The sequence below is a fragment of the Canis aureus genome, chromosome 30 (genome assembly GCF_053574225.1).
Source record: "Canis aureus isolate CA01 chromosome 30, VMU_Caureus_v.1.0, whole genome shotgun sequence".
NCBI lineage: Eukaryota > Metazoa > Chordata > Mammalia > Carnivora > Canidae > Canis > Canis aureus.
In genome coordinates, this window is record NC_135640.1 from 26,938,979 (window position 1) to 26,955,812 (window position 16,834).

Sequence of the window (16,834 nt, forward strand, 5' to 3'; positions counted from 1 at the left end):
TTTGTTCTGTACCAACAAATGTTGGGGGTACAGAACAATGATCAAACAATGATGATCAGACAAATGTGGGGGGCTCTTTTATATGCCATTCTAACTGGAAAACAGTAAATTTAAGTTTGTTATCAGCTAAGGAACAACTTACTTAGAATAATAGAATATGTAGCAAACAAAACGATTTAGAAGTCATGAGGCTACATGTGAACAGGCAACCAAATAGTGGCTTAAATAAATGGTTTATTTTCTCATATGCCAGAAAGTCCGGAAACAGACAGTCCAGTTTGCAGATGTCAACAATGCCACTGAGGAATCAGGCTCCCTCATTTGTCTTGTACTGCATTTGACCTCATGGTGGCAAAGTGATTCTCACAGCTCCAGTCATCACAATCCTCGTTCCAGACAGAAAGAAGAGGGCAATTGTAAATAGCCAAAGCTTTCTTCTCACAAGGTCTTGGCATATCATTTGAGAGGAATTCTTTGAGTCTCATTGGCCCAAACCATTTTGCACTGTCACTCCATAACAGCAAGCAAGAAAGAGAATTTTATTTTAAATTTTGGTAGGCAGGAATGAACGGAAGGTGAATAAACCAGCTCATAATATCTGCTGCATATTCTTCTGACCAAGATGGGCAGCTCTTTATGGGTATAACATGTTTCTTCAGACTGCACAGGTTTTTGGGCAAAAGTATGTGTCATTCTAAGTCTCGCTGAGTGTTCTGTGACTTTTCTCCCACATGCTATTCCAGACCTACAGGAGTCTGCATTGTTGTTCCTCCTAAATATTTCTGGACATCTCCGGGGAACATCTTGTCTTGCACTGGCTTCACAGAGTAATCAGTTGTTGAGGGGTGTGATGTTTCTAAAAGTGCCACAAGCCAGTGTCAATGCCACTGGATCCTATTGTTTCTTATCGCTGATGTCATTGGCAAGATTGCCCTGTGCAGCTTCTCCACAGAGACTATCCCCTAGCATTCAAACCCATAATCCAGTTAACCGTGGCTGTTTTTCTTGAGAAGCCATGGTGGGGAGGACAGACCTACCTCAGAAGTGACGAGTATATCTCTCATCACCTGTGGGTTTCCTGCATCATGTCATCCTCCTTTAGGCTCCTTTTTTTTTTTTTAAAGATAAGCATTTTATTTTTGTTTTTTAATTTTTATTTATTTATGATAGTCAGAGAGAGAGAGAGAGGCAGAGACATAGGCAGAGGGAGAAGCAGACTCCATGCACCGAGAGCCCGATGTGGGATTCGATCCTGGGTCTCCAGGATCGCGCCCTGGGCCAAAGGCAGGCGCCAAACCGCTGCGCCACCCAGGGATCCCCTCCTTTAGGCTCCTAATTCCCCATGGAGTTTTAGTTGGAAAAGTCCTTTCTGTTTCTAATTTGGTTCCTTCCATAGAGCTTAAGTAAAATTGCATAAGATTGGCCCTGGAACCAAACAAGTAGCAGAGACCCTGCCAAATTCATATTTATTCTCCTTTCCAGTCTCAGGATGATTTCCTTGGTCCAACATCATACACCTTAACTTTTTCTCCACACGTGAGTTTTCATCTTAGGGAGATTTCACACGCTTCATGCAAACTGCCTGCAGATAGTGAGTACCCTCGGATTTACCCAAATCGAGGGGGTGAATTCAGCTTAGGTTGTCAAGCTGGGATTTATTACCTTTAATAAATAATTTTTAATTATGAAAAAAAATCATTGCCATTTAGTAAGTGCTAAGTGCACATCTTTCCTTATCTTGACTTCATTGTCTGTAGCCATCCACATCTGTGCCTATTTCGGGTTGTCGGGATGATTTTACTCTTTTCAGGTTTCATATGCACTCAAATCACTTTACTTACATTCCTGAAATTATGAGCCTGACAAGTCACAGAATGTTGACCTACACAGGAAATCACAGTTTATTGTTTTCGATCTGTGTATGCCTCTCTGTGTGAAGAAGAAATTTGATGAGCTCCATAGATAGATCATCTTCATTTTTGAAAATCTACCTCAAGCCAGCCTAAGGAACTCTCACTAGGGAATATTTGTGACAAAGAGAAACTACATCTTTGTTTCTCCTCCTATCCCTCAATCTGGAATCTGAAGTTCCAGATGAGATTCTGTGTGGGGTGGGGATAAAGCTGCCAGTGCTTGTAGAACCGAAGTGTGGCCTTCAGAGATGAGAAAGAAAGTCAAGGAGAAACTAGAGCACCACCATATCGAAGGCCACCTAGAGCTTAACTATAAAACAGGTGGTGAAGATTAATGCTGAACAACGAATGCCTTAGAGCTCATTAAATCCAGGTATGAAAATGTAACATGAAGTTAAAATACACATATGGAACAAACTGAATACAAGAGATAAGGGCAGTTATGAACACAGTATTCAGAAGGTACCCACATCCATGCATAAATCAGATTTTCAGGTTTCCTGGCATAAAGGGAGCTGCTTGGGAAGAATGTATACCTAGAATGGGAATGAATGGGATAATATTTTTACACTCACCATACCAATAAATACCCCTGACCAAGCTGAGTGTCTTATCTCTGTGAGCAATTGCCTCCAGAAAGATTGGAAAATGTATGTAATCTGGTAAAATGTGCCAGTATTGAGTTTTGTGAGGGCGTGGGTTTTGTGGTAACACTTTTTTAAGTAGACTTTTTAAAATTGGAAAAACCTTCAAAGAAAACATTATAATAGAAAACAATGGCTTTAGGCCTTATAATGTGATTTCAGTATTGGACTGTTGAGATCCATTCAATAATTGAGATCCCAAGTGTTGATTGGAGATCTTGCTAAGTCGAGAGCTATACCTTTGCTCCTTTCCACCTGAGATAAATTATTTCTTCCAAGAAATGACTTTTATTTTTCTGGCAAGTAACCTTCTGAGATGCTAAAAGGAACTGGAACTTTGAAATAGATAATTTACCTCAGATGGGCTATGCTATTTATTTCCAGAAACCAGTTTAAAGTTTTTCTTTACTCTGACTATTGGGTCAAATCCTTATTAATAAAATGTGTGCTACTGGAAAGGAAAGACACCTTTGTTACTTAATACATGTGTGGTCATTTATATTTGGCGTGCATAAATGTCATGGAGAACAGGAAAAAATATAATTCATGAACAAAATGCATTTTTATGCGACTGTCCCCTCGCCAAATTAAGTATTATGGTTGGAAATTTAGGGTGGAGGCTCACTTTGGAAAAAAGGACTCAAATTGTCCTGGGAGTTTGCTTTCATCATCAAAGGGCTTTTATGCATTTGGAGGGATTGTCAATTCCTGATTTGGTAGTAGAGAATATTCTTACTTTGCAAAACTACTGCAGAATTCTAAACAGCTGGGTTACAATCCCTGCTTTTGACTAGAAACTTCTTTCACTTTTTTTTTTCAATATTCAATTTTGAAACAATCAAAATAGGGTGGAAAAATACATCATCTACCTCAGAAATAAAACTTTCTTGAGATTACATAGATGATGCTGTCCCGACAGGCTTTTCCTGTCCAAATCTATTTATGAAAGACTCATTAATCTCTAGATTTTAAAACTAAGAGGAAAATTACAATAGTATTTTTTTTTTAAGTGATGAAAACAGTGCCCGAAATTCATTTGTCATTAGCTTGGTTACAAGGACGGTGTTGTTCTGGCCATAACCATTCAGGATCTGAGCCTAGGTACCTATGAGCCTATTGGAAAGTCCCACTTCATTCAAAAGTCAAACAAACTAGCAAAAAACCACCAACTTTGTGTTGATATTTTGTGCCTGTATGTATTCGATGTTAAATTGGATTTTAATTTGGAAAACAAATTTACTTTTAGACACTTTGACTTTCTAAACCAAAGTTAAAAGTACACATAGAGGGAGCAGTATTTCTTTGAGCTGTTCAATCATTCAAAGTACTGAGAATCACTTGCTCACTCCATGATGTAAGATGAGTGAGTGACAAAGACACCTGATTTTATATTGACTCAGGCATGCTATGGTGACATAATTTGAGATAGGTCCACAAGAAATATTTATTAGATGGAGCAGTTGCTTTTACATCTATCATGAGCATGCTATGAAGACACACACATGAGTTGTGTGTTTCCACAATGTCAGCTTTATTCAATCATAAAGCAAAGTTAAATCACAATAATAAAACAGGTTCAGGATTCCAAACTCAGTGATGTGTCCCCATGTGATTAAACTTGGCTTCCTGCACAGCACACAGAGTGGACATAAGACAAACTACACAACAAACAAGACAGCAGAGGGGTGTAGGAAGTTAAGGAACCAAACGCAAAGTTGAGATCAGGCCTGGGTCTGGTCCGGGGACAGCAATTGGCACTTACTGCTTATTGTTCAAGTAGTGAAGGATCTTGGTTCTGTTCAGAGATCAATCGGGCAGAGCTTTTGGTGGCAGCTGCTTTTTTTTTAAGTCATCAGACATAGAGGGGTCATGTCTGAAGAGTCTGATAGTTTGTTGCCAAAATCCTCACCTTTTTAAAGGGATTTATCTGGTTTCGGGTCCCCCCAGACCTTCTCCGGTTCTGCTCCTTATCAGTTCTGGGGTATCAGCTGACCTTGGTCCAGGGGACATCTCCTAGCTGCAATACCTTAACTGCTTGCATCTTTGCTTGACACAGGCCCCTGCTTGACATGAGAGACTCCATTTTGCTCTCTACAAACGTCTAGGTTGATAAGCTCTAATAATTGTGCTTTGCTTTGGAAGTCATAAGGAACTTTCTATGACAAACATTCAGCATACAAGTATTTCCTTCACTCCTCAAATGCATTCCTCAAATACTCACAGACTACTCTTCCATTTCTAAATTCTTTAAAAGGCAAAATATGGTGAGAAGTCAGCAAACTCATCAGAGTTATTTTATGCTCTAGAAATTGCCTTTCATCTCCACTTACCTTTATGTCCAAGGTCAGAGCCCCTTTGAAACTCCAAAACTAATGACCCAAAATGCCAAACCGACCTAAATAAACCATTTCAAGAGCCTGAAATTTGTGTCAAAATACATCTGGCTGACACGATCTCTTCTCCCTGGCTGTGCTCTAAACTTGTCATTTGTTATTCAGATAAATGGAGAGCAGAGTTTGGTGTCTTGTGCATGTGATATTTGCCCAAGAATTCATCACCATAATCTTGTAGGATATGAAAAATAAATTCAAAGTTGCTGTATCTCAGCCTCTTTTTCTATTATATATGATGACAGCACTTGCTTTAATTATCTTAGTACTTATTATGAGAGTAATTGGAAATTTTTTTAAAAAAGGAAACGTGTGGAGAAAACTTGAAACACGAAGAGCAAAGCATTAAGCAAATGTGTATGCATGGCATGCAGCATTACATCCGATGAGGTTGGCCCCTAATTGTGGCGATGTTTTTACCACTCTCATTGTCATGGGTAATGTAATCCAAATATTTTAGTTCCCAGTGAAAGAGTCAGGAGTAAATAAGACAAACACTGCATGTGAATTCCGGCATGGAGCCTGAGCATTACAGAGAATTGAATGAGGAAATCTGGTTTGGTGTTAAGCCCAATAAAATGAAGAGATGTTTGTTGATGGGCTATGTTCCCTGCTGAGAGAGTAGTTTGAATTTGGACAAAATAATATTCAGCTTCAATTTCTCTTTGGATTCATTATTGCTCCTGGATTCTCTCGAATTTGAACCTTGTATGGGTCATCTGTGCCTCTATCATCTCTAAAACTCCCTACTTCAATGAATCATACTTCATGCTGCCAGGATGACCACCCAGAAATCCTGTTTATGTAGGACTTGGCTTCTGCAGAGAAGTTCAGCCTAAGTCCTGAACAGCCGAGTTGGGAATTCCACAATGGTCTCCTGTTTGTCTCTGGGCACGGGTGGAAATATGGTCATCTATAAGGCCTAATAAGCATCTGGAAGTTCATCTGTTGGGAATTCTCTTCTTCCCACTGCATCCATTGGACTGTACTGTGCTGGGCATGCACTTTCTAGAATACTGCCTTGGTGGAAAAGAATGTGTATGTCAGGAAAGTAAATGTGCATATGAATCAGGAAGTTGAGATGAAAGGATCTGGAAATGAACAATCTACCAATTTACACCTTGTAGCCTGCTTCTTCTATTCCTTCTGTCTGATTTTATGGTCTTATTACTTTTACCACTAGAATATTAGAAAACTAATGGGGCCTAATCAGTGAAGTCATTAATGATGATACTTTAAGATTTAGGTAAGCTCATGTTACATTTTGAACTGAGTAGAAGAGATTATTGAATATCCTTTTAGGGAAAGGCAGGCAGGAAGCTTTGGAGATTGAGTTATCCTACAAGAGGGTGTCTCTTTATCTTCTGTTAGGTTCTTTTACATCTGCATAGAGACACAAGCTAATTGGTAAAAACCAATAGAAATGGAAATAGTTCCTGTCTGTGCAAGTATAAATTGTGTCTCTTGGAAATCATAACTGATGATCATCACCCTGTGGGTATTGATCAGTTTTGCCAGTTTCTTATGCATTTGTAAATTCATCTTGACATTTCTAACATAAATGTGCAGTCCTTTGAGTTCTTTGAACCTGTCATAACATCTCAATAGTTCACTCACTAATTAATGAGTTAAAGAAAACCTTTGACACATATCCATTTTATATTTGTATAAAACATACATGGGAATCATGATCTTATCTAAAAACTTGCCTATCGAAAGATATATATATATATAGGATATATATGTATATCATATATATCATACAGCATATACATATATAAATCATAACCTATCAGTTTTTTGTATGGGATATTAATTTACTATAACAATTATTTGATAGGTTCAAAATAAGCAAGGAGCTAAAGATAAGGGAAGAATAACATAATACTTCAGTCATGATTATCAGATGACCACCTTCAGGGGCAGAGGTAATGAAGCTTCTAGAATTGACCTGTAGAAGATTCAATGCTCCAAGGGGAATAGGTGGAGTAGAAGGAGAGACTGGTAAATTGACAAGGTACCAGAAGTAAACTCGACTTCATCATATCACTTTTAAGAGATCTCATATATTTAAGTATGATACTCATCTTAAATTTAACTAAACTAAAATTTTAAAATTAGTATTTGGCTGTTTTTCTCCTTTGTCATTTCCAGGGTGGTAGTTGGTATTTTCCCAAAGGGACTGCAATAATATCTATTCCACATGCTGTGCTTACACTGTGATGTTGACTCTCACCCTATTGAGAGGTGAGGAGGGAGTCATGTCCCCTCCTCCTTCTTTGAATCTGATTTAGGTAAACCTAAGACTAGAGCCAGTTTACACTATAGCCAACATGACTTTCAAGGTCATTGTCTAAAAAGTCATTCTCTTGGGACTATTGCTTTTGGAATCCAATTATCACATTGTGAAGAAGCGCAAGCAGTTTGGGATTAGGGGCACACGGGAGGCACACATGTGGAGAGGAATTGGATAAACTCCTAGCTATCAGCAAGCATCAACCTTCCTGTCATGGATGAACCTTTTGCAAGTGGCTCCTCAAGTTCTGTGCTGAGCTGTTCTAGCTGATGCTTCACAGAGCAGAGATGACTCTATTCTTCAAAGTCATGTTCGAACTATAGATTTTGTGAGCTGAGTCAATGATTGTTATTTTAAGTCACTACATTTTTTAGGTGTTTTATTTGTAGCAATAGACCACCAACATGACTTGCTATATCAGCTGTCTGGAAAATTTGCATTTTGAATATTTCTAATGAATTCAAACTCCGCTAGTAGAGAAGTAAGAGATTATTAAATTAAATGTGTCCATATGAAATGAGAAGTGTACACAAATGAGAAACCCATTTAGCCCGTGTTCTTTCTGTGTCCAGTTGGAGCTTAGTATTTTTTTTTTACTTTAATTACATGGCTGTTTCAAGAACAAGTTCAGGATTGTTTGCAATCACCACTATTATTCATGAATAAATATTTAGATGGAAAGTTCTTGTGTGTGTTTTTGTGTGGGGGTGTATCCTCTGAGGGGCTTATGCTACTCACTACTATGTGTACTTTGGCTCATTCAATTCTTACTGGCTCAGGATACAGACACTATCATTGTCTTGAGACCCCCAAGTTCACATACAGCAGATTTCTTTATCTCTTTCCAGTGTTAGTCTCAGTCTAATTATCTTTCTCTTCCTAAGCTCAGGATGCATCTGCCAAACTCCAATAGCTACTAATTTTTTTCAGTCCCTTTTGCAGGCTCACTTGCCTGCCCAGAAAAGAGGTACCTTTTTTATTGTGGTGAAATATATGACATGAAATTTATGACTTTAGCCATTTTTAAGTATACAGTTCACAGGCATTAACATTGTTCAGCAACCATCGCCATCATCCATCTCCAGAACTTTTTCATCATCTCAAACTGAAACTCTTTACTCATGAAACAGGAACTCCCCATTCTCTCCTTCCTTCAACCCTTAGTAATGACCATTCTACTTTCTCTCTCTACGAACTTGACCATTCTAAGTAACTCATGTAAGTGGAATCCTTCAACACTTGATCTTTTGTCTCTGGTTTATTTCTCTTAGTATAATGTTTGTTTGGTTTGTGGGGGGTAGGAGCAGAAGAAGGGCAAGGGAGGGGCCCAGGCAGGTGGAGAGGGAGAGAGAGATAGAGAATCTTAAGCAGGCTCCATGCCCAGCACAGAGACTGATTCGGGGCTCCTTCTCACAACCTTGAGATCATGACTTGAGCCAAAATCAAGAGTCAGACACTTAACCAACTGAGCTACCTGGGTGCCCCTCTTAGTATAATGTTTCTAAAGTTCCCCCGTGTTGCAGCATACATCAGAATTTCATTTCTTCTTGTGATTGAGTAATATTCTATCATACATATGTACCCCTTTTGTTCATTCGTTCATTCACTGATGGACATTTGGGTCATTTCCTCTTTTTGGCTATTGTGAGTAATGCTGCTGTGAATATTAGTATACATATATCTTTTTGAGTCCCGCTTTCAATTCTTTTGTGTCTATACTCAGAATTATTGGACCATATGACAATTCTATGTTTAGTGTTTTGAGGAGCTGCTATACTGGAAAAGTGGTACTTTGAGAGAGAAGCATCCTCCTAGTAAAAATATTATTTGGTTATTTAAAAAATTATCCAGTTTTTCATTTTTCCTAATGGTTGCATTTCATTCATGTTATGTTAAGCTTAACATTAATTATATGAGTCTAGACTAATTCACTACTACCTGTGTTAGGGTAGACCATTTTTCTCACTGGTTTCCACCTCTAATTAACCTTATTTTTTATCATGCTTATTTTGAAATGTATCTTTCATTCCAGGGAAGACAAAACAGAAAACAGTCCAACAAAACACATTTGAATGTCTGATGAAGTTCTCTACACATGGGAATTTGTCTGATGCTCTCATCTTTGTGTGTGTGTGTAAAGAGAGACAAAGACAAAAATTTATTATTATTATTTTTTTAATAATAAATTTATTTTTTATTGGTGTTCAATTTGCCAACATGCAGAATAACACCCGGTGCTCATCCCATCAAGTGCCCCCCTCAGTGCCTGTCACCCAGTCACCCCCACCCCCCGCCCTCCTCCTTTCCCAGAGTTAGGAGTCTTTATGTTCTGTCTCCCTTTCTGATATTTCCTACCCATTTCTTCTCCCTTCCCTTCTATTCCCTTTCACTATTATTTATATTCCCCAAATGAATGAGAACATATAATGTTTGTCCTTCTCCGATTGACTTATTTCACTCAGCATAATACCTTCCAGTTCCATCCACGTTGAAGCAAATGGTGGTATTTGTCATTTCTAATGGCTGAGGAATATTCCATTGTATACATAAACCACATCTTCTTTATCCATTCATCTTTCGTTGGACACCGAGGCTCCTTCCACAGTTTGGCTATTGTGGCCATTGCTGCTAGAAACATTGGGGTGCAGGTGTCCCGGCGTTTCATTTCATCTGTATCTTTTGGGTAAATCCCCAACAGTGCAATTGCTGGGTCATAGGGCAGGTTTATTTTTAACTGTTTGAGGAACCTCCACACAGTTTTCCAGAGTGGCTGCACCAGTTCACATTCCCACCAACAGTGTAAGAGGGTTCCCTTTTCTCCGCATCCTCTCCAACATTTGTGGTTTCCTGCCTTGTTAATTTTCCCCATTCTCACTGGTGTGAGGTGGGATCTCATTGTGGTTTTGATTTGTATTTCCCTGATGGCCAGTGATGTGGAGCATTTTCTCATGTGCGTGTTGGGCATGTCTATGTCTTCCTCTGTGAGATTTCTGTTCATCAAGATAAGAAGCTTATGCACAGCAAAGGATACAGTCAATAAAACTAAAAGACAACCTACAGAATGGGAGAAGATAGTTGCAAATGACCTATCAGATAAAGGGCTAGTTTCCAAGATCTATAAAGAACTTATTAAACTCAACACCATAGAAACAAACAATCCAATCATGAAATGGGCAAAAGACATGAACAGAAATCTCACAGAGGAAGACAAAAATTTATTTTAAGGAATTGGTTCATGTGATTGTGAAGGCTGGAAAGTCCAAAATCTGCAGGGTAGGCCAGCAGGCTAGAGACCCAAGGAAGAGCTGATTTTGTAGTTCAAGTCTAAAGGCAGTCTGTAGGCAAACTACCTTCCTCCTTGGGGGAGGTCAGTCTTTTTCTTAAGGCCTTCAACTGATTGGATGAGGCTCACCATATATTAGAGAGTAATCTGCTTTACTCAGAGTTCATTGATTCAAATGCTATTCTCTTATAAAAAGTAGCTTCACAGCAACATCTGAGCATGTTTGATCCACTATCTGAGTATGGTGGCCTAACCCAAGTTGACACATAAAATCATAATAATGTAATCCCTTTAAAAACAGAATGAGTTTATAAAGAAGTTTAAAGTCTGAAACTTCATTGGTTCATCATTGCTTAGCTTCTGACTTATCTCAGCCAGTCATCAGGTTCCATATTAATCATAAGTTATTTGTAAGTGTTTCCAAATATTTTTGAGCACAAATTTTATCTTGACAATTGACTTACATTCTCCTTAAAGCTTGGGTCAAGATTTATATTTTTTAATATCCTGCCAATACTGCCTATTAAAGCACTCAGAGGAAAGTCTCTGTTAGTAAACACTGTTATGGAGCCTCTGAAGCCTTCAGGATATTGTTAACTTCCTTCCTGGCAGCACCAGCATCCCTCCCATAGCACCCATCAGGTTTTCGTGGAATCCTTGTGGCTTATAGTTATTATCTCCATTCTATACCAAGTCCAGAATGGCTCATGGGCCTTTTTTTTATAGATCTTTTCTCTTCATGATTTCCCTAAAAGAAACTCCTGTCCTAAGCTCATTTCTACCTCTAAGATTTTGCTTCAGTTCCAATCATAATGCCTTTCTTCACCCATCCCAATCCCATCCATTGTTTAAGGAATAGTTCATATTGCTTTTCTTCCACAAAATCTTTTCCAAGCACCCAAATCTATAGTACTCTCTGCTCACTCTATTGCCCATTTTATCTGTAACTTAACCATTGATAGCAAAGCATATATCCTACACATGGTTGTTGTTTAGTAGCTTTATCTGATGTTGACTTCCCAAAGGAGAGTGCAAGCATGGAGAAATCCATTCTTTTATCTGCCTTACCCTTGTCTCTACAGAGAGATAATTAGTAAGTATTTTAAAAAAATAATTAAATAAAACATGCCATGATCCTACTCTGTATAAGATCAATCCTGTGCATTTTTAAACTTTACCTTGGTTTTGTATTAAGTGTATGTGCGTTGGGCAAGCGTTTTTGACATTATGTTTATGTATGAGTTTGGGAATAATATTTTTCACTTTGAATTACTGACATTTTAATGGTCATGTCAAAACCTTATCTTTTGAGCATTTTTCCCCTACCAAATTCAGAGCTGTTTCATTTGAGCAGTGTTTACTAAGCTGAATAGTCTCATTCCTCTTGGACAATCTCCAACCAGAGTTATCTATAAATGATACCTCAGGGATATTCTTTTCAGACTCAATCTGGTTTTTGTTTTATAATTACAAATAAATAAAACCATAAATTAAAGTACATGGAAAACATATGATTTAAACTGCTTTTTCAGCAAACTCGTGTACAGCTGTTTAAATCTGTGCAGACATTTAGGTTCTGTTCACAGTCCCATTATTAATATTTTGTATAACCTCCCTTTTGCCATTTCTCCTTCTCAAGTTGGTCTTATATTTCAGGAGGTACACTGCAGTTTTTATCATTTGGTTTGGGCTTAGGGTAGTGGCACAGCACTGCAACACTGCTTTCATGTAACACTATGTCAAACAGTGTAGAAATGTCAAGTATTTTTAGTCTCTGCATCATCATTGCGACAGGATTCCAGACTCCCAGTGTGCATTTCATTCCCAAAGCACAAAATCGCAGTGAGTCATTTCACTAGGGAATAAAAGAGCTTTCCATCCAAATGATGTTTCAGTTTTCAGCCTGTATGTTAAATTCCCAGAAGCATTTACAATCGTAACTGGTTTGATTTTTTAAAAAGTATTTTATTTATTTGTTAGTTATTGAGTGTGCATGGGGGGAGAGGGAGAGACAGCATCTCCAGCAGAGTCCGTGCTGAGCACAGAGCCTGATGCAAAGCTCAATTTCATGACCTTGAGATCATTACCTGAGTGGAAACCAAGAGTCAGACACTTAATTGACTGAGCCACCCAGGTGCCCCACAACTGGTTTTTTGAACTTTATATATATATAAAGTTATATATATATATATTAATTTTCACTCTTAACTATTTAAAGATATAGTAAAATGTTACTAGCCATTCAAGAGGTAAAAAGATAGGTTATAAAAGCTATTGAAACCCCTTCATATTTCAGGGGAGCATCTGTTGCTGTGTGAGGTTAAAACAAGGGACAATGGAACATTCCCACTTTGTCCCACTAGAGGTCTCAGTTTCTATTACTTTTTTTTCCAGGAAAGTTAAGATATTGCTATTGTGGATTCTCTGATAACAAACATTGCTAAAAAAGAGCAATCACCATGAGAATAACATTACTTATTAGAACCCGCTGTAAATAAAAACAAGTATTAGTACCTTTTCTCAATGTTTAAACTTTTGTTGTACAATTCCTCTCACAGTAACGTTTGTCATTTAAGAAAATCTTTTTTTTAAGAAGTCACGATACCCTTTATATCTGAATAGAGATGACAAGTGTTTCTTTATGTGACAAAAAGATCACAATAAATGATAAATATAGTTTGGGTCATTTCTCATGAACTTAAAAAAAACACTCACAGGCTTGACCTTTCTAATAATTATGATTTGATATTTTTAGGAGCTTTGACTTTCCATCAGTAAACTGATCAGAAGTGTATGCCATTCATTTTTTAATTTATTCTGAAATGTGAACCAAGGAAAGAGGAAAAATGGAATTTTGATTTCAATCTCTTAAACAGTAAAAGTAGTCCAGGACTTTGGTCATCTAGGGTAGCCATTTCCAACATCAACTGGTCTCAATTACAATGAAAATAAAATTTCTCAAAAGGACATCCATAAAGTTGGGAATTGACTTGGTTTCATTGTTAAAAAAATATTTTTACTCTTAACACAATATTTGGAAAAATAGATTTATCTTGTGGAGTAGAATTTACCACTCAGATGGCTTGTTCTATTGCAGCACCAACCAGGGCATGATAACTCTAGTTTGTCCATATTTTTGTTGGAGCTGTTAAACCTGTCAGCTTCTAGAAGTTTCTGAAGGCTAATTTAATTCAGATCGGTTCTTGTTACTGAGAAACCTTCTAAAGTAACTGAGTTGGGGAGTCCATATATCACGCTGGGATTGAGGGCCATGTGTGCCGGGTATTAATCTCTGTAACAGTAGTAACATTACTCTGGTGTGTCATAAGCTTTACCTGAGATGCCATTTAGTTTAGAACAATCTTTTAGGTAGATCTTTATTTACGAAAGAGGATCCTGAAACTCAAAAAAGATTAAGTCTTTTTGCGAGCTTCCAAAGAAATTTGCAAGCAGAAATTTGTCTGCTTCAAGAGTTGCAAGAGTGCAGATTCCCCTGCAAAGACACTTCATCCGTAGTAACTGGTGAATGTTTGAAGTCATGGTTGCTCTTTGTGGGAAGTCCATGTTTGTTGATAAGTAAAACTTTTACCGAGTTTCTACTAGGTGTGAAGTACAATTCTAGAAACTCAACCGGAGGGGGAGCTCCAGTTAAACAAAATGTGATTTTATTATCAAGAAACATAAAATCCACTCACAGAGAGATAGCAAAAGAGTATAAAATTTAGATGAACACTTTTATGGGAAATGCATGCCTGCTGGAGGACTTAGCACATGAAAAACGATACAGTTAAAAGTGAAAACCTTCAAGGATTCTGGGCTAAAAAAAAAAATAATAATAAGGTCATTTAAACCAAATCTGGTATTTCTTTTTTAACCAACAATTAAAATGACAGTATAACAGGGAGTGGAGGGTTTGAAGGAAATTTCCTGCGTGATGTCTGCCTCTGTGTGCAACTTTGTGAGTTGAATTCTAATATCAAGATAGAATTAATTACAATGGGCACACCAAAACCCACATTCAAAAACACTCTGGCCCTTTTAAGGATGTTATTTGGGAAGTACATACACCTTTCCTGGTAATGCTGCCATGGCTTCAATATTTTTGGAATGGATCCATTGGAATTGCCTTTGGAGCCTACAGCTCATTCTTTGAATATCCCCTGTGGTGGCAAATTGCACTTTGGAGGAGGATTTTATTTTGGATGCAACTAGGGTCTTTGCAGCCAAGTATGATGACTAAGGTGGGTATCTAAGCTGGGTGATGCCATTTTTGGTCAAAAATGAAACAGGACTGGGAGGCAATGAAACAGGTTGCTTCCCTGACTGGCTGCTCTTGGCTTCATGACTTACAGCCCAAATGGATGAATCTGGGGGGAGGGAGTCGTTAATTCAGATATGTGAATTTTGGCATATTTATCTTCAAAGGGCACATTACTTGCTTCTGTAACTTCTGTTTATTTTTTTTTAATTACAATATCCAAGTATTTAATATTTCCTCTAGGTAACTTTTCAGCAAATTAAGTTGGCCTACCTAGGGGAGCGAATTGGAATGATGCCAACAAGGGGGAAAACATCTTTCTGGCTCTCTTATGCATAGCTTTTATTCTTGGGTCCATGCTGGAGAGATTCACAGTCCTCTCCAAATATCTAGATCAAGTCTGCAATGGACTGAATGTTTGTTTGTATCTTCACAGAATTCCTAAGTTGAAATCCAGACCTCAAGGTGATATTAAGAGGTAGAGGCCTCATTAGGTCATAAAGCTGGTATCCTCAGGAATGGGGTTAGTGCCTGTATGAAAGAGATCCTAGACAGGACTCTTGTCTTCTTTGTGCCATTTGAGGATACACAAGAGGTTAGCAGTCTGCAACCTGGAAGAGAGCTTTCACCAGCATTGAACCATTCTGGCACCCCGATCTCAGATTTCTAGCCTCCAGAACTGTGGAAAATGAATTCCTGTTGGTTATAAGCCGCCTAGTCTGTGTGCTTTATAATCAGCCTGAACTAAGACATCGCCGCCTGCTGATTTTTCAATTCCATTCAGTGTGAAGTGTCACGTTTACATCTCCACTGCTTCCCTGAAATTCTTCTTGACCCTTTGACCTGCAGTGATTTCTCCCTTCTGTACCTCTGAGCTCACATTACGCATACAACTCATCAGACTACTTCCTTGTATTGTTGATTAGCTTTTCATTTGTATACTTTTATTTATCCAGCTATATTGTAAGACTGAAAGCAAGATTGTCTTTCCCCTTTCCTCTCTCTCTTCTATCATCTTATCTTTCTCACTCACTTTTTTTTTTCTTGTGGGCTCCTCAGTTCCTAGGAAAGTGCTTTGTACACAATAAAGGCTCTGTGATACTTACTGATTCTTACCCATATTTGTTATGTCAGTGAGATGACGATCTAATGGCCCACCCTACAGATTTATCCTCTTTTTTATAATTTTCTTAAGAAAATGTTAAATTTCTTTCTTTCTTTCTTTCTTTCTTTCTTGCTTTCTTGCTTTCTTGCTTTCTTGCTTTCTTGCTTTCTTTCTTCCTTTTTTGTTTTTTTCTTCTTCCTTTTCTTCTTCTTCTTCTTCTTCTTCTTCTTCTTCTTCTTCTTCTTCTTCTTCTTGTGTGTCTTGAGCATATACTTCTTGAAACATGTGTAATTATATTTTAGGAAAAGACAGCCCTTCTTAACAAGTGATGTTTTTCTTTAACACAGATCATTAAATGGAATGACTCTTCTTGCTCCATTAAACCTTTGGGGTCGACAATTTGATTTTTCAGCACTCTCTGCCAAAATATTACTTAAAAGTAAGCATTTATTTTGGCAGTGTTAGTTTCCTATCTCCTTTGGGTTCTAAATAAAATAAGTACGACATCTAGCAATCTGCAGACAAGCAACTTTATTGTTACTGATGCTCTGTATTGTAATTAACAAAACTTCACATTTTAGATTGTATCTTTTTTGGTGGTTATTGATAACTTAGGTCAGATATGTTAGAAAGACTTAATGGTATGGTACTTTTCACCTCTAAAGTTCCACAATTGTGGATGGCAAAATCCCTTAGAAAAATAAATGCTCAGTTCTCTGATTTTGGACTCTCAGTAGTGCCTTTTTTTTTTTTTTTGTAAAATTATACCTTCTGCCTTGTTCCAGTCATGCTAATAACTGACTATTCATGTGTTTCAACTGTGCCTGCAATTTTTAGCATAATCCGAAGTGAGGTTTTTAAACATGCTTACTAATGTATGGGATCAAAGCTTTTCCAGGTGTTCAACTTTGTTTACATTTTGATTTTTTAAATGTCTCATACAGG